The 25,901-nt window shown below is 37.3% G+C and overlaps 2 non-coding genes and 1 pseudogene across 2 annotated transcripts; all 3 read left to right on the plus strand.

Moving 5' to 3' along the window:
* The first annotated feature begins 1,079 nt into the window (after positions 1 to 1,079).
* The window catches only part of LOC127414331 (attractin-like protein 1), a 491,512-nt pseudogene continuing 466,690 nt past the window's right edge, over positions 1,080 to 25,901 (plus strand).
* trnag-gcc (transfer RNA glycine (anticodon GCC)) lies at positions 18,920 to 18,990 on the plus strand. The gene has a single exon. It is a non-coding gene; the product is annotated as a tRNA-Gly (tRNA).
* Positions 19,324 to 19,394, plus strand: trnag-gcc (transfer RNA glycine (anticodon GCC)). The gene has a single exon. It is a non-coding gene; the product is annotated as a tRNA-Gly (tRNA).

Genomic DNA, 25,901 nt, shown 5'->3' on the forward strand with positions numbered 1-25,901 from the left:
GCGCTCTCACTCACAGATATGCGCAAACCGATGAGTTAGGGGCTGTTAACACCGAACGCATTTTTGCCTGCGTCTGCTCTGTTTTGCCATTGTTTTCCTGTGTAAATGCGCTGGACGAATGTCCATACCTGCTGCACCACGTCTCGCTGTTTCGTCAGTGTCTCACGGAGGACTGGCACATTTTTAGACACTGTGTCAAGTTAATAAGAGCTTCAGGTTTCAAAAATGCATGCCGAGACACCTGCGTTCTGTACCAGTCATTGAAATTTAGCACAGGTGTCACAAAGATTTAACGTTCTGAACAAGTTCAGGTTGCAAAGAGGGGACTGTTAGAATTATTCCAGATTGTTCTGCAATAAGCAAATTTCAGTGCTTGATAAACGGCAATGTTTTTTTTTCCTTCTGCTCTAGTGTGCTGATGGGCCGCTGTGCTTTGTATGTTAGTTACGAATGTTGCCTACAATGCTTACGTAAAATACAGCCTCAGCATCAGAATATAAGCTTCAGGTGAAAGTAAATTAAATAAGACAGGAATATATTACTATTTTATACAACAAATCCTCAAAGTAATAAAAATACTGTATCATATTATAATGGCAAACTGGACAACAATAAATAATTGTTGGGTTATAAAATTAATAAATAACAACTGAATTCCAAAATGTTACTGGGTGAAGTAGTAGGTTTTGCACACCCTGTTCAAAAAAATTTTTTTGTATAAATTTATGTAGGTAAATATTGATTTTTTTTATTACTGTATTGTGGAAAAACTGGAAAACATGCATTAATTATCTTGTTAATATACTAGATTTTTATTTCATTAAACATTTTGAATGTACTTGGCTACAATGGTTGATAGGATGAATTTAAAATTATGATTTAAAATACATTTTATGTAATTTTTTAAGCAAAAATTTTCAAAATGGGGCCCCAGCTTAGTCGGTTGCTTGGGGCCTCAGAAATCGTAAACCCGCCCCTGAGTACAGTCATGGTACTACAATACTACTATGGTAAAACTATGTTTAATTTCCATTAGGATGTAACCCTACCCCTAATCAAAGAAGCAATGCAATGTAGAAATGATCGATGACGAGCTGCAGGAGAAAGCCGTCATCCCTCGCGCCTCAGACCATTGGGTACTCGTGAGACCGACTTACAGACTCTGGCCCTTACCCTGGATCAAACCCTTCTCTTAACACCCTGACCTTCACCGAGACCAAATCACTGCAAGGAAAGCAACTTTTATATACATTTTTATTTACTCGAACTCTGATCGCTCGAAAAGCATGTTCGCACAGTCTTTACTCTCCACGCCACTGCAGGGACACAAACACACTTTGTCATACATTTATATGGTTCCACCAGACTATTGGGTTGCAAATAACTGTGCTGTGTGGCAGGTGCTATTTACACCTAGGTGAATATAGTCATTCCGAAAAAGGTCAACATTCACTCTAATTGGATGGAAAATAGATGCAATAAAAGTGAGTGGAAAATGAGGCTAACATTCTGCCAAACATCTCTTTTTGTGTTCCACAGTGAAGAAAGAAAGTCATATGTGTTGAAACAACATGAGGGTAAATAATGATAACAGAATTTTCATGTTTGGATGAACTATAAGCCATAATAATTAAAACTATACACAATGCATGATTATGATGGAAGGTTTAGTCTGTTGTAACGTTTATCCGCTGAAAGATTGTCTTGTAGCCTGGTCTCATGAAATTTACATGAACATGATGACATTTTTGCAATTCAAAATTTACGTGCAAAATATCACGTTTGGCCTCAGGTTTTCAGTGAAATGTCCAGCTGGGGGCGCCAGAGTTGACTTGATACAGGAATCGATTCTTTTGTTCGACTCCATAACTTTGCGAACAGGACATTGTGATTGGCTCAAAATAATGAATTGCTGTTCTTAAGAACCAGTCACATCCTCTACAAACACCTTTTGGTTGGTGGGACACCACCTCATTCATCATGTGCGTTTGAGTGAGAGACAATGTGCGTGTGTGCAAAAGAAAAAGAGGGTTGTGACAGATTTTAAAACTTTCGGAAGTTTGTGTAGTATTACATCAATGCATGGGACTGTGGTTGGAGAAGTGGATTCTCCCAATTTGTCTAGTTTCTATATGACAATGAAATTATTTCTGATCCAGCCTGTTTCTTGTTATTTTCCCTCTTAAAATTGGATATGAGCAGCAACTAGGGAATGACATTGTTACCATTCATTTTAAGGTAAAGTTATGCAGTGTCTCAAATTTGAACAGTACTAAAAGTGCGCTGTTAGCAGAAGTTTATGTCTTCATGTCACACATTTTAAAAACTCTTAAGAGAAAATAAAAACTGAATTTAGTGTACGATTAAAGACTTTCAATCTTCACAGGGCCATCGCCAGAACATATGGAATAGGAAACACTATTAACTTATAAGTAAGCTAGTGATATTTTATCAAAGCAATAACCACACCAATATATCTTAATTAAACCCACTGCTATTTAATCCGTTGTGGTCGAGACTGTTGAGTTTAAAAAGCTGCCATTTTAAATTTTTCACCATACGTTCCTTAAAAAAGTGATTTCATGTACTATACTGTACTTTCCATTTAAAAACAACGGTCCAAATTAAAAAAATATTTTTATTTTATTACGTCTCCATAATATGCCTATTAATATTTATTAAAGTGAATTGAGCAAGAAAATATGTGCGATTTGTTTTTTCATCGGCATGGTAGCCCTCTAGACTAAAGCAAGCTTCTCCCGTCCCACTAACGTTAGTGTTTGGATTTGGGTAGGAGAAACTGACCAGCAGTTACAGAAAAACTTCAACTTTATCATGGAGCGGCAATTGGACGCAATAAACAGTGGATTGAGTGAGCTATATACAAGTGAAAATTAAACTATGATTTTTATAATTCCGTTGATTTTCCACTCATGCCTGACAAGCAATATTGGGGGGTGAAAATATGTCACTTGGGAAGGCACTGCCCACTTATGGCCATCCCTGGTGATGGCCCTGAATTTTGAAACTATCCTGATTGAAAATAAATAGAGTCGAAGAGTCGATTCCATCGACTCCAACGGCTGGAGTCGGGAATCGGAGTCGACTCCAAAAAACCCTAAATCGAACACCCCTAGCCAAAAGGAAGTAAAATGGTGTCATATTCAGATGTGGGTTTAAGGTGAATTTTAGATCATTTTTAAAAAACGTACCTCCCTAACCTAAAACTTTTGTCTGAACCTAATCAATAGTTATTTTAAATAATAATAATAAATAATATTATATATTATTATTTATATATATATTATATATATATATTATATAATAATAATAAATTAGACATTTAAAAAAGTCATCCTTACCGAATCAACGCCTAAACTTAACCATTAGTGTTTTAAAATATATATGAGAAGTTAAAAAAAGACATCCTTAACTTATCAATGCCTTAACCTAACCAATAGTGTTTTAAAATGCAGAAGCGAAATGAAAAAGCACTCACATCATTTGTGCTGCTTTTATGATTCTGTAATGTCACATGTCAGCTTGAGTTCATGGCTAGACTTAAACCACAGTCCTCTGACTCTAAGTCCAATGCTCTATCAGGTGAGCTACCGCACAAGCTAATCATGTTGGATTAAGTGTATGTATATGTAGGTGAGTCTGTAATAAAAGCATTAAAATGTATTGTTTTTTAAAAGATATTTTTGTGTAAAAGTGTGTCGATATCATAAATTAGCCGGGTCTGAGTAATAGAGAGAAAAATAAGTATTTATAAAATCATAATCAGTCATTAAAGTCATGATTTCAGTGAAAGTGAATAAAACACACAGTTGTTGTAGTGCCTCTAGTGTTCATTTCACCTAGACACGTGTTATAAGTTTTGCAAAAATGTATATAGTCATGTTTTCACTATGAGACAAGGTTGCTTGTATTATACAACGAACAACAAAAATATCAAATATTGTCTTGTGATTAGTGGTTTACTAACAGCTGATTAAAGATTTGTGTTTACTTGAAGAGTGATGTTTAATTGATATGTTCTCTCAAGTGTTAATTATGAAGTGTAATTCACAGCTCTCTGGTGCGACCTCAGATTTGTTTTTAGGGGTGTTTGTATGTGAACGCATGGGTGGGTACAAGCAGTTTTGTGATTGGGTGGAGATGTTGGTTAGAGCATTACGATGACAAAGACCTTTGGTATGAGAATGTCCTTTACATATTGACAATTGTCTCTGTGCTGATCTCTTATATGTGTGTGTGTGTGTTAGTAAGTTGTTTATATGACCACAGTTGCATTCACATTACCCTGCAGGAAAATCTACCTTAAGCTGGTAGCTGTGTTTTAGAACATAGTAGCTGGTTTCTAACTGGTCCACGCTGGTTGACCATAATGGACCATCAAAAAACCAGCTACAAGCAGGTCATACCAGCTTATGGTGGTCAAATTGTTGTTTCTGGAACATGGTAGCTGGTGGACCAGCTAATCACCTTCTTGGACCAGCTGAAATCCAACTACCCGTGTTCAAAAACACAGCTACCTACATAAGCTGGACTTTCGAGCAAGGATATGAGTTATTGGTAATGGCAGTGTGTGGTTTGGCTGGTATCTTTTTATAGACCTTTTTGTGGTCAGATTTATTATATCTAAATTTGTGTATACATTTGATGCAATGATATTAAATCTGAACAGATGCCTGACCTCTTTGAAAACACCCTTTATCACCACTCATATCCTCTTTTTCTTAAGTCAGTGAGTGTTGTGTCTGACTGGAAAATAGTAACTGTTGTCTGTTAGGGTGTGTTCACACTTGGCAGGTTTGGTTCGATTAAAACGAACTCTGGTGCGATTGCTCTGATAGTGCGGTTCATTTGAACAAGTGTGAACGCTGTCACCCGAACCTTGGTGCGCACCAAACAAGCGGACCGAGACTGCCTGGATAGTGGGTCTCGGTCCACTTCCAAACGAACTCTGGTGCGGTTCGATTGATATATGAACGCAACCTGGACCAAAGACGTCTAAACAGACCAAAAACAGGAAGTAATTTGCCTAATACTGACCTCAAGCATACCTGGTTCTTCTCATCATAGGAGTTATGTTGCCCATTACAGTTCGGTACAGGCGTCGGAAATGCCGTCAGCCGTCCATGCAGCATATCTTCGTTTGTGTGTGCAACGGAGGAATTCCTGCCGCTGTTTTGACTTCTTTACACATTTTATTAGCTCTTCGTTTGTTCTCAGCTGGTAAAAATACCACCATATATACATATATAAATCTAACGAGCGCATTTCGCCCAGCAGCCAACATTGTTTTAGATGTTCAGCAAGTTCCGTCAAAAAATATACGTCATTAAAGCTGTCCAATCGGGTTGTGACTTTTTTCTGATGCCTTTGGTTTTGTATCGTTAGGTTCGGTGTTAAAAATGCCAGTGTGAACGCTAAGCGAACCAGGACTAAATGTATCATTTTCTTTTTTGGTCTGGACCAAGAGGACCAAGAGAACCGAACTACAAATGTGAACACACCCTTAGTCTCTCTGTATCTTAGTAGGACAATCACTAAGTTGGTTCTCTGCTGTCTTTTTTCTCTGTCTCATTATGTCACATAGACAGTTACTGTTTCTATTTTAGCAGATGTCAGTTGCCACAGGCTGCCTGTAACCTCTGCACTGTCTTTCTGTAGCAGGTATCAAGCGTATAAGTGCTCTTTTGTGTGTGTGTAAAAACCTTTACATTTTAATGAAAGTGCTACTCTATGAGATAGTCAAGCTGTTTCAGAAGTACAGCAATAAAAAAATAAAAAAAAATCATATCAACTGCAGCCTCAATTTGACAGAATTGCTTTTTTTTTTTTTTTTACCAGTTTAAAAAGTGGTAACCTGCAATTGTTACCATGACAAGCTATTTCTACCTGACCTAACCCTTAAAATTAGTTTTGTTGGTGTACTGTAAACTAATGAACTGTATTCAGTGATGTTTAAGTACTTTTGACTTGAACCAAATCAGTTAATTTTGATGTTACCAAATGAAACACATTTTTTAGGTTAACCTTTTTTAGTTACTTTTTATTTTTAGTGTAGGACAGATGATGGTGATTCATGTTTTTTTGTTAATAATAATGGTTGAATTCAATCAATAAAAAAATGACAATTTAAACCTGGTTACTTCTAGATGATACTCACAAGAAAACCAGAAAAGAAGCATGAAATGCTGGCAACCCTTCTGTAGTCCATTGTATTTCTAAGTGAAACAGGATAATCAAAAAGAAAAAACGTAGATGTAATGGGACATGTTTTAGTGCATCAAGAATGATTGGATCATGAAAAGTGGGCATTGCATACCAGAATGGAGCCAGGTGGTGGAAGTCTGGGGTTGAAAAGTTAAAGGGGATTTGTGATGTTAGCCAAAAAGGAAAGTTGTTTCAGGGTTCATTTTGATAAAATATTATGAAGACCAACTTACTTTTAATGGTAATAACATACACCATGCACAATAGAATGTGTATCAAGAACGTAAATAGGGTTTCAATTTTAATGATTGAAACATGAACAAAAATGAAGACCACAGAATGAGGCACCCTTTTATAGTCTTAAGCCACTTTTCCACCATTGGGCTGAACAGTTCTCATCGCAAAACCGTACCGTTCCAAGCCGATCCAGGCCAGCTGGCTCGGTTACGCTTTCTTTTTTCACTGTGGTGCGGTGAAATCAGGAGAATGCACATTATAGATCCGTCTTTTGGTGATGTGAGAGAGGTAAATAGTAGAGCGAGTGCAGCACACTATGGAGGATGACCGCATATTCCAGTTTTTAGGACTGCTTTTCCCCCTGGTTTTACTCTGCTAACAAACAGTGAAGACACGGACTATGTAGCAAAAAGTAAAGAGAAAAGGCGAGAGGTTTACCATCATTTGCTGAGGGCTTGTGTTTTCCACCGGACACACATGCAGACAGGTAAAAGTTCCCAGACTAGCTAAAAATAATATTTATTGACAACATATTATATAAGTTTTATATGAAAATAGTATATGAGAATAGATTGATGTATTTTGAGTTTAAATGAGCTAGTAATGTACTTCACTGCCGAAAAAGGCATGTAGAAAAATAAATGTAGGCTACAATACTAGTTAAACCATCATAATAAAATCATAAAAATACACTAAATGAGTTGCCACGTTATTAAAGCCATTCTACCAGCACAGTTGAGTACGGTTAGCTAACCGTGCCAAGAATTCCAGGCTAAGAATGGTTGATAATCGTGCCGTGTCGAACTGTGCTCAAGTGGAAATGCTACAGTAACCGTTCCGTACTGTGCTCAGAACCGTTCGGCCTGATCGTGGAAAAGTGGCTTTTTCTAGTTAGAAGCCCGCACACTAACATATACCACATTACTGTAATAATAATACACTTCACCACTGCCATAGAGGAACTTGTATTACATTCTCATGGTTAAAAAAACTATCTAATGGTAATGGGAAGAAGGATGAAGGGTATTAAGTGTAGAACTGTATGCAGTTTGAGGTCACTTCGGAGAACTTCTGACCTTTACTCTGTTTGCTTTACTGAGTCGCTAGTGTGTCTTCCAGTACTCCTGCTGGTGTTGTTTTGATCGCCTATCCAGGAACACATCCTCTGCTTCATTCCATCCTTCTTCCCTGTTCCTCTCTCTTGCTCTCATCTTCTCTCTTCAGATTCAGCCTTTCTCCCCCATTACAGGGGGGGCATTTCGACAGGTTAAAGAGAGACAGTTCACCTGAAGTTCAACACAAAACCTGCGGATGAACTCTTTTATATTTTTTATGTTAATCTCGTGCTTTTCATATCTCATGTTTTTCATACTCCCTTTCCTTTTCTATATTCTGGTTTTATAAGAGTTTTCAGACCAGCTAAACCAGCTGAGCACCAGCTTGGCCAGGCTGGGAGACCAGCTGAAGACCAGATTGGACAAGATGGGAGCCTGGCTAGACCAGCTTAAACCAGCTAAGACCAGCAACCCATTTTAGAGTGGAAGCTGCTTTTTTCTGCAGGGTTGGCCTTGTGTTTTCTTCCCCATTGAAAACCCCCCCATCTTAAACCAGCCTAAGGTGGTTTGCTAGTCTTAGCAGGTTTAATTTGGTCTTAGCTGGTCTAAACAGGTCTTCCAGCCTGGCTAAGCTGGAGCGCAGTGGAAAAAGTGCCCCAAACTTAAATCAACAGACCAGCCTGACTAAGCTGGGAGACCAGCTAAGACCAGTTTCCCTGCTGAAAAACGAAGTAAAAATTAGCCTAAGATGGTTTGCTGGTCTCAGCTGCTTGAAGTAGGTCTCTCAGCTTGGCTAAGCTGGTGCTCAGCTGAAAAAAGGCCCTCTAAAACCAGCCAAAAGATCAGCTTGATGAGTCTGGAGACCAGCTAAGACCAACAAACTATCTTTCCATACATTGATAATAAGAAAATTTTGCCGATGATAATCGATCTATATCAGCATTTTTTCCAGCTATAAATAGGGCCACTCATTGCAAAATAGTCTTTGTCACTTATACATATTTCTCAACACAACTTTGGTAAAGTGTGAGCGCCAGGGTTACTTAAAGGGGGTCGCACACCAGTCTGGCGGACATCATGGTGTGTTGTAAAATTCGAAACAATTATTTTCTATGAAGGTGCACACACTGATGCTCGGGGTCTGTCGGTGGTGCCCAGCTACGACTCCGGAGGCTGCTCAAAATTCTGCAGCGCCACGGAGAGCAACTCGCATAGTTTTCAATTAAATTTGACCCAAATTATTACCGAAGGACATCACTGGATGATATATTGCGTATATGTTTCTTTCATATAGCCTACACAATGTATTTTCAGTTACAAGTATGTCTTTTTGTGGTTTGACAGCTTGAATGAAACCTATTCAAGGCTACATACAGAGAAATTGCATAATAAACATCGCCATTTCTAATCGTTTAATTTGCACAGTGACACCAGTTTCATATACTAACCTGCAAACTCTTGCCTGAAAATGACATCTGCGGAAGAGCAATGGAAGTTTACAAAAATGCATAAATGACCCCAAATCTTAAACTGTTGCTGTGCAAAAATGTTGATGTCACTATTGGTCTTGTTGATGTAATGCACTCACTGGAGCATCAAGCTCTGTTTTAGCTCTTAATATACAGTATACTGTAATTAGGGACTCTTCACCACTAAGGGCTTTAGAAGAAAACCTTGTAAACATTTATTTACACTAAGACATTGTGGCATGGGGGTCGTGGTCATGTGTCAGTCTGCGGGAGAGAGAGAGAGAGCGGTAAGGCTCATCACCTGGTTCATAATTATCTCTAACACCTGTCTCTCATTATAGTGATGGTGGAGGGAGACTTAAAAGGCAAGCCAGAGGATCAGAGAGGAGAGAGTGTAATCTAAAGCACCACAGCGTCTGAGAGTGTGCCACATTTGTTAACCTGTTTGTTTATTTATAACGACGGTTACCGTCGTGTGTGTAGAGAAAGAAAACTGCCAATTAAAGAGCTAACCTTGAACCTGCTTCGTTGTCTCCTGACTCCTCCATTGCCCCGAACTAAGAACATTTCCACAGACATACTCTAAACCACTCGCAAAGACCTCACACACTAATTACCCCTTTTAATCAGACACTCTGTCTTAGCTTCTGACCACTTCTATTTCAGTGTGTTTTTTATTTATCAGATGGGTAAGTTTGGATGACTTTTACAGCCTATTTGTCACTGTCTGTGAGACCCAGTTGTGGGTGAGACTTTAGTGCCGCCACAGATAATCCCATGACTCCCACCCCAATCTCAAGCCAGTGGTTAAACCAATATTGCTATATCGGTCACATTGTTTACAGTACACTTTTCAGCAAATCAACCACTGAATACCTCAGTTATAGATTTCTTTGCATATTAAATTGGGATATTTAGAAATTCTTACACTTCAGCTTTAAAACAAACATGTTGAGAAAGTCATGTGAGTCCTCCACTGTTGAAAGCAAATCCATTTTATCTCTGAAGTGGTTTAATGGGGTAAATTTGGATTACAGTAGTGCTGAGAAGGCATTGATATTCAGCCACTGATTTGGGTTGAGATAGCAGGACTATACTGACATAAACTTAGTAGGCTGTGCTGGTTCAAAGCATCATGAAGCAGGTGCCCCTGAGTAATCTTTGTGAGTTTGTGAGAACTGATTCAGTAATTGAGACCATTTGGAGCTGTGTTTGTAGGTTTTTAACTGTCCTTAATACAGAAAATATTTCAGTTTACTTCTCTGTTGTTTATCAAGCCTGAGGAAGTGGTTGTTTTGCTATTACTTCAGCATTTTTGGTGGTTGGTAATGGGTTTTTTTGTTGTTGTTGTTTTTTATCAGCAGAAGATCAAATAATGAAACCCCAGTCACTGGGAGGTGAACTCGGAGCTGAATGTAAGTGTCAGGGGGTAAAGACAATATAACCTCACAATTATGTGGAACAGCAGGGTCACATGCCATTGACCAATTCTGTAATATATAATATATTGTGTATAATGTACTGTTTCATTAATTTTTAATTTGATCAAATTGATTTGATTATTAAAGCAATACACCACGAGAGTCAGTGTTATAGTGGGTAAGGGGTGTTCCCAGGCAAAACGCGTCGTGGAATTGCTTTAATATGCAGCAAGTTGGCGCATTATCTGTTTTACAGTGGTTTTAAATGCAGCTCATCCATTTAGAATTAAGAATCTGAACTATCCGTTTTTACCAATTTACTCATTCTTAATTGATTTACCCAGCCTGATCTCATGAAAATTTTGCTACTGTGGCAATGTTTTTGCAAAATAACATTACGTGGATCAGTACACGTATTGCAGCAGTACATGTAGGTGAAATGTCCAGTGTGTGGCACTAAAAGCGTGTTAAATGTTCTCTCAAACAGATACATTTTTTAAAGTTAATTCTCTATCTAGTTTTAAATTCACAAAATGTACCTCACTACCCTAAACCTTAAACCTAAAGCAATAAAGCGACTCTATGCGATATAGCATAAAAGCAAACGTGAAATGAAACATGCAATTGCTGAAGTAACAACATCATTTTGTGATGCTTCTATGACACTTTTAACTCATGTGTTGACTTGCATACTCTTAAGGCCTGGGTATACTTCGGGTGTCCACGTTGCCATTGACTGTACTAAAAGAGTATCACAAAGCAGCTTTAGTGGCATGTGTTATATGAAGGTAAATCGTTTGCAAAACTCGAGAGCTTGTAGATTTGAATTTGAGAACTTGTACAATAAATATTTGTATTTGTAAGTTGAAATTTACACTCACAGCAACGATGTGAATATTGTAAAATAAAAATCTGAAGTTGAATTTTTAAAAAGCATACCTTAAAAATTACAGTCTTTGGACCCCATGAGCAAGCCAAAGGTGACTGTGGCAAGGAATACAAAACTCCATTTTTGACTCCAAATGTAAAATGTAGGTGTAGTAACATGAATTTATGACAGGGGTTTTCAAATTGGGCCTCCCCCTAGAGAACTTGAAGATAGCCGTGCCCAACCCCCCCCCCCCCCCCCCCCCCCACCAAAGACCTCCACAACCACTAATTAGGCTATTATTATTGGTACTACTAGGCTACTACTATTAGTAGTAGTAGTAATACTATTATTAGTATTGCTTTTAGGCTGTTCATCAATCTACATTTTTTTTTTTATTAAGATAAACTTTTTTATTAAGCTATCAACATTCCATTTTAAATTCAGATTCATTTTGAAATATGTTATATTTTTTCAAAACATTTCAAACACGTTTGTGTTTCTTTTTAAAACATATTGTGAACACATACTTTGCAACGCATTTTTACCACATTCAAGCAATTAGGAAACTGTTAAAATTAGCCTTCTGAACAGAATCCTCCACAGTCAAAAAACTAAACGAAGTTTTCTCAACAGCCCTATAACCAAAGAGCCAACAAAATCAGACATAGAATGAAATCAGCAAGATGGACAGCTCTATTTTCTGATCACTGAACAGATAACCCTCTACGGTCAAATAACTAAACTGGAAACATGTTCATTAACAGCCACAGGCTACTAACGTTATCTCAATTGAATAAGAGCTATTTTGGAGATTTTAGGCTACTTAAGCCAATTCAACTTTGAAAACATCAACATCAGACATCAAACAACATCAGCAAGATGGACAGCACTGTTTTGTCACAGTATCAAATGTGTAAAAATCACTTCCATAAAGTCCTACGTTAAGCAAAAAAAAAAAGAAAAAAAAAGAAAGAAATCTGATTGCCGATTTTGCCTCTTCATTTTCATCGCCCCTACATCAGTGAGAACAATGAGTCCGACTTTTTGATGCGCACAGTTGGTTGATGTTGGGCTGCATGGTAGAAAGGAATAAACGTAAATTGTCCTCCACCTGCAGCCTTGATCGGTATTTGCTTTTAAGCAGGGTCAAAGCGGAAAACCCGCAGTCACTTAAGTAAGTGGAGGTGAAGGGAATCTGCCTCCTCTCCTGTAGACTTTTGTATTGTAGACACTACAAAGCAATCCATTTTTCAACACGCATCTGCATAACACGCACTTTAACACACAAGCTAGCAGGACAGATGTGTACAGACGTGAACCGTTATGTTTTTTTTTTCCCTGCGCTGCGCCTCCCCTGGGGCTCCCTGGGGCTCTCTGACTCCCCCCAGGGGAGGCGCGCCTCACCAATTGAAAACCTCTGGGTTAGAACAATGTTCCAAAGTCAAGGATGGAAACTGCAACCTGAAATCTTCCTTTTAATATGCTATTTTGAATTTAAAAAAGTCACTTATGAATCGGTGCATATCCTTTGAGTTTTGTTTTTTCGGAATAAAGTGCTTACAGTTTGTTACAGTCAGATTATAAACATGAGCGCTTCGAAGAAGTTTTGTTTCTAAGTGAATTTATAAGTTACTTATCAGTTATAAATCAATCATTATTGACAACCTTTTATGAATATGCTGCCTGAGTTTTTGTTTTTGCTCTGTCATTCATTTGCTCCAGAAGACAAAGCGCGAGCACGGTTTCTGTGAATGCACACACAGGAACAGTTTTATAGTTTTCCGTTTGATAGTTTTTTGACTATAAAGTTTGTTTAAAGTTTTTTTTTTTCTTTCTCTCTGTTCTGACAAAATTAACTTCTGTCTAAACTTCCTAATTTTATGATGTATTTATGTACAAAAAATTTAAGAGCATGCTAAAATATATCTGTCTGAAATAAATTTGATATTCATGAGAGGGCACGTTGTTATATAATACAATGTGTTCATGTGAGGACACGTGGATATATATAATATAGACAATGCCATTCTAAAATTACCTATAAAAAGACAAGACTTGAGTTGATTTTTTTCTGTCCCTTTTTCTCTCTCTCTTTCTTGTACATCATTTATAGATTTAAAATGACAATAAAATAAAATAATATTATCAGTAGTGATGAAGTATACAGTTGCTATTTGGCTTTGTAAGGCAGTGTTTTATGTTACTACTGAACAACAAACACATTTGACGTGTAAGATTTTATTAATATTTTCATTAATTTTAGATGGCAAAGGCTTTAAAGAAGGTACCAGTGTGTGAGAAATGTATTAAAGTATCACCATGGAAAGTAATACTAAAGTTCAGCACTACTGTACATTGAGTGTTAAGTTTTTATTCAAATGATACATTTGAAAAACTATCGGCCGATTAATCGGCTATCGGTCTGTTTTCCCACCTTATTTATCGGTATCGGCAAAACACACTATCGGTCGACCTCTCAAAGCATCCATCACCATCATTTACAGCAGGGGTACTCACACTTTGGAATGGGATCTACTTTTTCATAATGTTATTGCAGCAATATCTACACAGTATATACAGTTGAAGTCAGAAGTTTATATACACTTAGCCTGAAGTCATTAAAACTAATTTTTTAACCACTCCACAGATTTCATAATAGCAAACTATAGTTTTGGAAAGTCGATTAGGACATCTGCTTTGTGCATGACACGAGTCATTTTTTTCCAACAATTGTTTACAGACAGATTGTTTCACTTTTAATTGACTATATCATAATTCCAGTGTGTAAGAAGTTTACATACACTAAGTTAACTGTGCCTTTAAGCAGCTTGGAAAATAGGCAATTAGCCAATTAACTTCTGATAGTCTAATTGGAGTCAATTGGAGGTGTACCTGTGGATGTATTTTAAGGCCTACCTTCAAACTCAGTGCCTCTTTGCTTGACATCATGGGAAAATCAAAATAAATCTGCCAAGATCTCAATAAAATAAAATAAAATAAAATAAAATAAAATAAATAAATAAATAATATTTGGACCTCCACAAGTCTGGTTCATCCTTGAGAGCAATTTCCAAACGCCTGAAGGTACCACGTTCATCTGTACAAACAATAGTACGCAAGTATAACAACCCTAAAAGCCTGTTCTAAACAGAAATCACCAAGTAAACGTTACTTAACATATTAAAACAGTAAGGACATTGTTGAAAATAATTAACAGGTAGACTAAGCCAAATCTATGAGAGAGAAAAAAATGCGCTGAAAAGTTGCGTGTAATTCACAACGTGCAGTCGTGCATTAGCCCTTGATCTAATATGACAGCTTTTCGGTAAAGAACTTTAACCAATAACAGTTACGATGTAAAAAAAAAAAAAAAAAAAGTAGCTATAGGATAGAAAAAATAGGCCTGTGATGTAGCCTGCAATAAACAAATCAAAAGATAGTTTAACACGTTAAGCAGTCGGCACATCGTTGAAAATAGCCTTCTCAATCAGCAGATTAAAAAAATTGCATACCTAGTCTAAAACAGTTATTTTCTAGGCTACTTACTCAAAAGCTTACATTTTTTGATGAGTAAAATTAACCCGTCGACATGGTCTGGTGAAAGACGGGACTTGACTCACCTGAGGCGGCTATCCTGCACTTGAAAAAGCCCGCTCAGCGGAAAAATAACGTACAAGCATGCACAGATGTAAAGAAGACTCAAATGTTAAAACATCCTTAGGGACTTTCAAACATTTGGAAAGCTGATTCCCGCACTACCGAAGTGATTTCATAACTACTATGCTGAGTTTGCTTGTCTAGCGAGAGGATATTTTCCTGCGCGTGCCGCGAGTTAGAGAGGGAAGAAGCACGTGCAGCCTGAGGTGAAATTAAACTCTGTATCTGCTCCAGATATCCTCTTTTTTTTTAAATAATATTTGTATTATTAATTCTATTTAAAATATGTAACATTAATATGACAGTAATTTAAGTGCAGCCTCTGTAAAAATATAAAGCTAAACGTAAAATTATGATCAGTTTAATGGGGGGAAATATTAACCGACTAGTAATTCCAGTGTCGACTAGCAGCATCAGAACCGTTTAGTCGACTAGTCGACTAGTCTCGCACATCCCTAATATTTAAGTCCTTTTTTACTATAAATCTCAACCTTTTACCAGTCCCAACCAGTAGGTGGCTAAAATGCAATGATATATGAAATAAATGTGATATAAAGTTAAAAATGATTTAAATATTGATCTGTTTCTCACCCACAAAATATGGGTTTAACCACTGGAGTGTTTTGGATTACTTTTATTCTGCCTTTTGGGCCTTCAAAGTTCAGGTCACCATTCACTTGGCATTTTGAGGACCAATAGAGCTGGAATATTCTTTTAAAAATCTTTGTTTGTGTTCTGCAGAAGAAAGAAAATCATACACATCTGGGATGGCATGAGGTTGAGTAAATGATGAAAGAATTTTAATTTTTGAGTGAATTATCCCTTTAAGCAAATTTTCAGCAGTCCACCATCATTGAGAACATCTGTTTGGTTGAATACATCTGTCTAGTTTCTTATCTAACATAATATTTCCCATCTCAGGTCCAGATTGTTCTTAAATACTGTATAACCATACTGGTTAAATACCAGTATGTAACCATACTGGTTTCTTCCAAATGTGAAGCCTGATGGACAGTCACTATGCCGGGCTTCCCATAAAGCAGTGGTTAATGGCAAGTTGATGTGGGTGATTGGAGGGTTCACCTTTAACTACAGCTCCTTTCAGATGGTAATAAAGTAAGTACTTCTGCCTGGTGACACCATAAACCAAGAGGGTTTGCATGACTATGGATTTTTAGGCTGTGTCTTATTTTAAAGGCTGCTGCTAGGTAGGACACTTCCTCTGTAGGCAGTGGTATACTGAGCATTCTCAACTTCAAAATAGCTTCGTTTAAATGAGATAGCCTTCATAGGACAAATGGAAACTAGGCATTCACCGAGACCGTGCTCATGTACTTGTACTCGTACTCGTAAAAATGCTCCGATACCAAAAACCGATACATCTGATGTATGAATGTCATTACGTGAACATTCAGCACACAGATTAAAATCACGTCATGTCCTTGTGAGATTATTTAACAGCAAAAGCTGTGATTTAATAAGATAAATAGATTGTTTGCACGTGCATGTGTACGTTTTTAAATGCGAGTGCTTGTGAATGTGCGGAGCCGGTGTTGTGCAGGCATAGAGACACAAACTGCTCATACCTTTTTTTTTTTTTTTTTTTTGGCTCATACACGGAAAACACTGTAATGAGCATCGCATGCTCTTTTTGTAGCAGATGACAGCAGGCAGAGCGCTAATTCACTTTTTAGCACAAGTCATATACATTTATTTATTTATATAGTAGCCTTTTGCGGTTTAATAATTACTGTGATTCACGTAGCAACCTGCTTTTCTGGATTGGGAATCTGCCATCATTATGTCAGAGCTCCTTGGTCTAACAACACAGAAACACTTCAAAATAAAAGATCTGCCAAAATAAAAGCTCAATTTAAATGAAAAAAGTATGACAGAAAGAGATAACTACAATATAGTTATGTAATATTCACTGTTATATTACTACTACTACTACTACTACTAATAATAATAATAATAATAAATCAATAATAACTGTATTATATTTAAGCAATATCTCACATCTGTGATGTTCTGTTATGCAACACTTTATCTGACAAAAATAACTCCAGTGTTGTATTTAGGATTGTGCTGTGAGGTTCTGTATATAAGCACTTCATTTGATAAAAAAATAAAACAATATTATTTTGAAAATTAATTGTTATACTTCAGTTTGATTAAAGTTTTAATTTATTTATTTAAACAATTTTGATGATAAAATTTAAATAAACTGCTGCTATTGAGTTCAGAAAAAACAGGTATCGGACTCGGTATCAGCGAGTACTAAAAAAAAAAAGTATCTGTAATTCTTCTCAAAATTATATCGGAACATCCCTAACGGAAACAGAATGTATCGTGGTTATGACATCATGCATCACCCTCAACCTGCACGAGCGCTTTGAGTGAACGATGTAGAGAAAAAAGAAAATGGATTTTGTGGCTGTACTTTATATTTACTTCATAATAGTTAATTTTACATATTATAGTCATTTTTTCATATTGTATATTTTACTGCAGTCTATTGAGGTATTTCAACTTGGGAATTAACATACTTGCATTTGAACATCATATTTTCGGTTTAATCTGCGTCATTATTTTCCCTAGAAATTATGTACATTTCTGTTGAAGCAAAGAATTGTGGGTTGTGAGTGTCAACAAAGGATACACCTCTTGAGTGCTCTGAATTCCTATGAAAGAAGGTCGCATTCGAAGGCTGCATTCAGACTGTCCTTCTCGATTTTATGAAACTAGACAGCTTCTGTGATGTGGCTGACAAATGCAACCTCCGGAGAACAGAGCCTTCAAAACGAGACCGCCTTAATAGTCTAATAGTTGAGGCCTTTAGTAGAGTCGAATTTGACTTGTCGTGGCATCATCTCCCTACAGTTCACAATAGATGGGTACATCTTCACTAACATGTAATGGGTTTTAGTTTGCTATATGTAATATATATAAAAATACAAAAAAATCAATGTAGCTAGATGTCGTCAGGCATTAGATAGCTCCTCTCATGCTCTCTGGGATGAACAAAAGATGTTTAGAGCAGGAATCTAGCATGCAGGTGACAGTTGCAGTCCGTCATGTCACGTACTCCAGGCATGTTTGTAATTATCGTCGAATCACGTTCTTGAATGAGCGAACAGCAACCAGACACACAAAGCTATGCTGATCATGTAGAAAATCTCTAGCTAAGGTCAGTGGGTGCCTTGATTAATATGCATAGCACTAGTTATATTTGAAGAACAATTTGCGTGTATTACAGGTTACCGTAGCATTTGGGTCATCTTTATAAAAGTAAATTTTAGCCATTCTACACATAGAATGCGAATCACCAAAAAATAAAATAAATACAGTGGGTGTAGAGCCCCCACTGTATTTATTTTATTTTTTGGTGAATTGCATTCTATGTGTATATCGCCACCTACTGGCTATTGTGCAGGGTGTGCGTGCTTTCTATTACTTTCTTTTATGTTTCACTCTCTGTTTTGCAGCTATAATCTAGAGCGCAGCACATGGGATGTAGTGCCAATCCACGGTGGCCCCCTACAGTGCTATGGACACTCTCTGGCTCTCCACAAGGTAAACACTGATTCATGCTTTCTAGTCACTATGATTTGCATAACAATGCCTCAATGAGTAATGCGGGTGTTTGGCATAGATAAGCAGAACCTTTTTCAGATCATTGACTGATTCACAATAGAGAAGATGTGACCTCAGTTAGTCATCTCCTTAAAGAGATAGTTAACCCAAAAATGAAAACTCAAATGAAAGTACCACTGTCCACCATTGTCTCCTTTTGTTATAAAGCAGCTGAACTACAGGCACTCAACTGAAAGAAGCATTTTAGTTAGTTACTCCCCAACACTGGCAGAGACATTTACAGAGAAATGGTATGGGTGTAAAGGAGAGAAAATTATACTCAAAAGAAGTGAAAAATGTTAAGAAACCACGAAGCACCATCTGACACCACATAAAAATGTCATGCAAGCATTGGTGGTTCAGTGGTAGAATTCTCGCCTGCCACGCGGGAGGCCCGGGTTCGATTCCCGGCCAATGCATCTAATATTTTTCTGTGACCAATTTAACAGAGCAAAATGAGAACCTTTTTAAAAGTGTTTTTTCTTTAAAAACAAATCTCACTGTAATGTCTGTCCAGTCAAAGCAGAACTTGCGATATGTGTTTGTCTATACACAACTTGAAAAGCAGCTGAACTACTGGAAATCTACTGAAAGTAGCATTGCTGCATTTAGTTAGTTGCTCCCCAAGACTGGTAGCGAAAGTGGCAAATAAATTGTGTGGGTGCAAAGGAGAAAGAAAAGGGAAAAAACGAATTGAAAAATGTTAAGAAACCACGAACCACCATGTGACACCACATTACTATGCCATGCAAGCATTGGTGGTTCAGTGGTAGAATTCTCGCCTGCCACGCGGGAGGCCCGGGTTCGATTCCCGGCCAATGCATCTAATATTTTTCTGTGACCAATTTAACAGAGCAAAATGAGAACCTTTTTAAAAGTGCACTGAGTAGTTCTAATCCAATACACTTTTTGTCAAATTCTGCAAATATATCCTCAGTCTGCTAGCTGTCCGTTCTGTGGGTGGGCTGAAAAAAAAAAAATTTAGTATTTGTACACAGCCCTAGCTCTGTAAATGGGACAAAAACAAAGTGGATCACACTTTTCAGATTATTGATTGATTCACCAAAGAATATTCACTACCGGTTAAAAGTTTTGAAATACTCATTCTTTATTATAATTTTTTTCTTCTTCACATTTTAGAATAATAGTAAAGTCATCAAAACTATGGAATAACATAAATGGAACTATGGGAATTATGTTGTGAATAAACAAAATCCAAAATAAATCAAAACTGTGTTATATTTTAGCATCTTCAAAGTAGTCACCCTCTGCCTAGAATTTGCAGACATGTACTCTTGACATTTTCTCAACTAACTTCTTGAGGTATCACCCTGGGATGCTTTTTAAACAGTATTGAAAGAGTTCCCATCCATGTTGGGCACTTATTGGCTACTTTTCTTTATTATTTGGTCCAAGTCATCAATTTCAAAAACTTTTATTTTTTATTTTTATTAAATTTTAGTTTTATAATGAAATAAATTCATATGGTAGCACAGTTATATTTTTGTCTACAAAACTAATTTAAACTCAAACATTTAAGCATATGCCTTCAGATCAAAAGATTTTTAAGATCACGAGAAACATTTCAGTCAAGTGTTTCAAAACTTTTGACCGGTAGTGTATGCGACCTCAGTAAGTCTTATCCTTAAAGGGGTAGTTCCCCCCAAAATGAAAACTTCCTCATAATTTACTCACCTTCATATTTTTTTTTACACCTGTATGACTTCATTTTTAGGTGAACTGTTTCTTTAAAACTACTGGGTAAAATATGGTTTATAAAATGGATAGTTCCGGTCCTTGATTCTGATTGGTTGAGCCGCGTTCGAAGCAGTTGTAAATTACTCAACAAACATACACCTGTGACCGCATTACATCAGTATTACTGCGCAACTGCCGTTTGTGATTCTGTAAAGCAATTCAGTATTACTGCGCCAAAGAAATTGTTTCAAAATGACAGGTTTTGTTGTAAACTTTGACTTAATGGGTGGTCTAAGTGTGGATGAATGATGGAAAGAGATGGACAGGACAGAGAAAGAAGATAAAAAACAAAGCAGACACTCTGAAATTAATGAGAATTGAAGAGCTGGAAAAGTCAAGAAATGAAGCTGGGACCGTTAAACAGACTATGTGGTCTGTTCGCTGTTTTCAGAATTGGTGTGCCGAGAAAGATCTGGCTATTGATTTTAAAACAATAACCAAAATTGACCTAAACAGGAAAAAAAAAAAAAAAAAAAGACATTGCTGGCAAGTGACAACAGCTACAATGCAACAGGTTACAAGGCAACATTTTTTCTTTCTCCTAATGTTAGGTACACTAGATAGCCTATGGGTGTGAACTTCCTTGGTTCTATGTTGCCATGGATTTGTAAAGCAGCTGGCACTGAGACAATCTACACCAACCACTGCTTGCGAAGCATGACTGTACAAAAACTCTGCTCCACGTCGTGCCTAACAATGCCCCTTAGCTGTTCTAAATTCAATGTAAAACACGGCTTCACTGGGCTTATTGCTTTATTAGATACATGTTGCATTGATTTGAGTGTTTTATTAGGGGTCAAAGCACCGAGGGTGCAGGAACCCTGTTGTATTTTTTCAGATTTTCGTAATATTTTTAGGGGTCCAAGCACCGAAGGTGCAAGAACCCTATGGTATTTGTTCCGATTTTCTTTTTATTTAGGGGTCCAAGCACCGAAGGTGCAGGAACCCTATTGTATTTGTTCTGATTTTCTTCTTATTTATTTTTTTTCTGCCCTAAAAGTGTCTGGGCGTCAGAGACCGTAAGTTGTAGAGATTCCAAACTTGGCAGGATGGTTCCAAATCCCCCCCACCACTCAGGCGTACATACACACAAACAAAACAAACAAAAATCACATTTTGGGCCATAAATCTTGTACTGTAAGGGCTAGAAACAAAATTATGTTTTCCTCTGATTCCTTGCATCATGCCGAAGTGTTTTATCCCCAACCAGAATTTTGCTCCGCCCCTTCGTTTTCCCGCTATTTTGGATTGTTTGAAAAAAATTTCTAAACGAACTCGTCCTAGGCCATTTGCCTGATCGGAACCAAACCAGTGCAGAATGATTCAGCAGAGTCCCAATATGAAAAGTTATCAAAGTTAAATTCTGATTTATCATCAAACGGTATGCCAAAACGTTTGTAGTGGGTGTGTCCATTTTACTAAAACGGTTATAAATTTTCAACGGATTGAGGTATTATCACCAAATTTGGTAAAGGTATGTATGGGCTCATGCTGAGGTCACACCTTTTTATTACATATTGCACACCTTTGCCTCTTGGTGGCTCTATAATAATTAAAAAAATAAAAATGGCTCTAACTATGGAACCATTGGTCTGATTGACTTGAAATTTTGCATGCACTGTCTTTGTCCAAGCTGCCATCAAGGTCTACGAGTCGCATATCTTTTATATAAGGTTAAATAAGGCCAATCAGAACTAAACTTGGTATGCCTATTTGTCTCTTGGCCCATGAGGACATTGGCGTATCTCAAAAAACATGGTCGCCATCGGCCAATGAAGTTTGAGCACCTATTAGACAAGGTTAACGGAGGCCGATCGGCACAAAACTCGGTGGGCCTGTTCGACTTCTGGCCCAAGAGGTCTGTGAGAAATTTGAAAGAAATCGGCCAATGGATGGCGCTAATGAGTTTTACGCCTCTGTAATCACGTGGTGTTTCACACATACACACAGTGGCTGTGTCCTAATTCAAAGGCTGCATCCTTCGAAGGACTCGGACTTCAAAGGCCACACCTTCACACAAAGGCCGTGAAGGTCGAACTGAGCATTGTTAATTGGGACAGTCTAGCCTACGGAGGATTGTTCTTGTCGCCTAACAACTGTGACAGCTGCCGACTGACTGTAACGTTTGTACTGGACTTTTTTGAAAGTTATATTAAACTGTCTGAAAACAAAACAGGGTTCACAAACTGTCTAAATATTTTCACCATGGTCCATTTCTGTATATAATAAAGAGTATAAACTATATATAATTGCCTCTTAGTAAGATGTAAGTCAATATTTGAACCACTTTAAAGGTTTTTTTTTTTTTTTTACATTTGTATCATTAGATATTTGAGTAAGTTGAAACCCAATACTTACGTTTACAGTGTAATTCTGCAATTTCTCTAAAAAAAATCCTGTCGTCACTGGCGCGCAATGAATTCTGGTGTAGGCAAGGCCGCGAAGGATCCATCTGTTGTATCCTTCATTTCATGGGAAATGAAGGATGCATTTGGAGGCCGCATTTGAAGGAGCCTTTGAATTGGGACAGCCTTTGTCGCGCAGCAGTGACGCAATCGGCCTTCGAATGTGACCTTTGAAGGATGCAGCCTCTGAATTGGGACACAGCTATAATTCATATCATTTGTTAGATCTCCTCATACTGAACAGCTTTGCCTCAATAACCACTGCTGTCAATCAAATTGTTCATTAAATATTCACGATTATATAAAAAACATACTTTTGTGAACTAGTCCTAGGTTTTTCGCTCAACCTCAATAAAACTAATGCAGTACAATTCTCTGGACTCTCTAGGTCAATAATTATAAAAAAAAAAGGTTGAACTTTACCCTTTGGGTAGCTATAACAGTGTAATTTAGAAAATGGGCATGGTCAAGTGTACAAATAAGCCCATAATTCCTAAACAAACTCAGAACTTAACGAAATTAGGTGAGCGCATGCAACATATGATTCTAAACAAGCATGCAGACTTTTATGGAGATCGGACCACTGTATTTCCTTAGTAAATTGCCTGTATTGGCTGTAAATGGTCTATTCCATCTATGATCTAGGTGGTTACATGCTTGCTAAACGTAATACCTTTTTACGCATGTGCTTAAAGGCCTTAAACCGCTTGAACCCCGTTAATTGCTGCTCGCAGCTATATTTATTTTTCTTATTATATATTTTTTTCTGCCCTAAAAGTGTCTGGGCGTCAGAGACCGTAAGTCGTAGAGATTCCAAACTTGGCAGGATGGTTCCAAATCACTCCCACTTCTCAGGCACCCACCTGTCAGACACTAGGTGGCGCTATAATAAGCACCTTTGCATTTGTGTTCATAACTTTGGAACCATAAGGGCTAGAATCAAATTTCCTCTGATTCCTTGAGTCAAGCCCTACAAAATGTATATCTCTGATTTAATTTTTGAAAAACATACTTTTTCGAACTCCTCCTGGGCCATTAGTCCGATCGGCATGAAATTCAAAAGAATTTCGATATGTAAAATCTTTCCAAAGATATTAACGATATAATTCCTTCGGTTAAACGCGATTTGAGTAATTGATCAATATCTAATCAACTCAAACTCCAAACGTAACCAATCTTGGGGCACATAGTTAACAGGACGTTTAGAAGATGTCAGCAAAGTTTTGTACAATTCCGCCCCTAGGGGGCACTACAACTAAAAAACTGTGATAACTTTAAATCTGAGCGACAACATTAAAATTAAATATGGATCTTCTTTGATTCAAATAATAACATATTCTTAAAAAATCGATTCGACAAATTAACAAAAATGTCCGCAAGCAGCCAATCAAAATTCAGCATGTAATAACTTGAATTGTGAATGGCTGATGGTCCTGAAACTTATTATACACAAGGAGGGTCTCTACAGGTTGCTGTATATTAAATTTTGTGAGAATCGGCCACATGGTGGTGCTATAGTAAGCTAATTTTCGTTTTTGCTAATAATTTTGGAACTGTATAGGCTAGAATATGTTTTTTTTGTTTTGTTTTTTGTTTCTCAAAATCCGTTAGTGCCCTTAAAGGATATGATCACATTGATTTTTATTTCCACATGAAATCTTTTCTACCATTTAGATTTTTTTGAAAAACATACTTTTTCGAACTCGTCCTAGGCTGTTTGTCCTATTCGCACAAAACTTGGTATACATCATCTGCAGACCCTCCTGACAAAAAGTTATCAAAATAATTTTGATATGTCAAATCGTTTTAAAGATATAAATGAATATGTTTTTGGGTGTGGCCTGAAATTACTAATTGGCCTGTATCTTGTGAGTGAAAAATTCAAACTTATCAAAACTTTCTGAGAACATTCTGAGGTAACATGCCAATTTTCATCAATTTGGCAGAGTTATAACATAAGAAATAGCTATTTTTTACAACTGTAATAATGCTGCAATTGTACATAAATAGGCTGTTGTACTTTTTGTCCACCAGAGGGAGCCACACGACAAGAAATGTCTTCAAAGAGTACTAACAGATAATACTGAAATATTTTGCCAATCAAATCAAATCACTTTTATTGTCACGCAACCATATACACAAGTGCAATAGTGTGTGAAACTACTCCCTATTCAGCCACTCCTTGTAAATCAGACAAATAAATAATTAAATTAATAGCTGTTTTATTCTTAATATCTCCTTTGGAAGAATAGCTTCTGTTTGTCAGCTGATTTGGATAAAAGCATCTGCTTAGTGAAGAAAGGTTATAACAGGGTTCGCACAAGGTCCTTAAAGTGCTTGAATTTAGCTTTTCGAAATTTAAGGTCTAGAAAACCTGGAAAATCGGCTTGTTTTGTGGAAAAGTGCTTAAAAGTGTTAGAAATTAAAAATGGAATGTGTATGCGATTTGTACAAATTATAAAACAGTCATTGAAGTCTATATGATATTTGTAATATTCCCGCAGGCAGGACAGAAACTACCCTTGATTGGAAGGGCTGTGTGACTGACAGGAGAGCTGCCTTCAACCTTGAATTAGTGTCAGTGTTGTCAACTTAGTGACTTTGTCGCTAGATTTAGTGACTTTTCAGACCTCTTTAGCGACTTTTATTCAAAAAAGCGCCCAGCAACAAATCTAGCTACTTTTTGGACAACCCTTACCTACCTTCCGTAGAAGAAAGTCACCAGTACTGCCCTGCGAGTGCGTGGTCTTGCTTTCCTGCCCAGACTCGGAGACACAGCTCTGTCTGCATCTACTCTGTTCAGTGAGACTGACAGAGAGAGAGGTGAGCAGGCGAGAAGGCGGAGCAGCACAATCAGTTGACCGCATGGCAGCTGACACAGACGTGAATGAGCTGCGCATGTGCAAACAGCGTTGTCAAGGACCAATCACGAATCTGTATTGTTTGATCCCTTTTGTTTTAAATTTAAAGAGTTTAATTTGACCATTTATTTTTATTCTTTTCATGCACTTAATCACAAGAGATTTTAGACAGTTGTTCATTCCTGTTTCTGAACTCTCTGAATTCAGACACTTACTTTGACAATAAAATAATGAATTTTTGTAAATATGCACATAGTGGTTTGTTATGGCTGAGTGCCGTGTGAGAGAAAAGATAAGAAAGTTTCT

Source organism: Myxocyprinus asiaticus, chromosome 23 (assembly GCF_019703515.2).
Source record: "Myxocyprinus asiaticus isolate MX2 ecotype Aquarium Trade chromosome 23, UBuf_Myxa_2, whole genome shotgun sequence".
NCBI lineage: Eukaryota > Metazoa > Chordata > Actinopteri > Cypriniformes > Catostomidae > Myxocyprinus > Myxocyprinus asiaticus.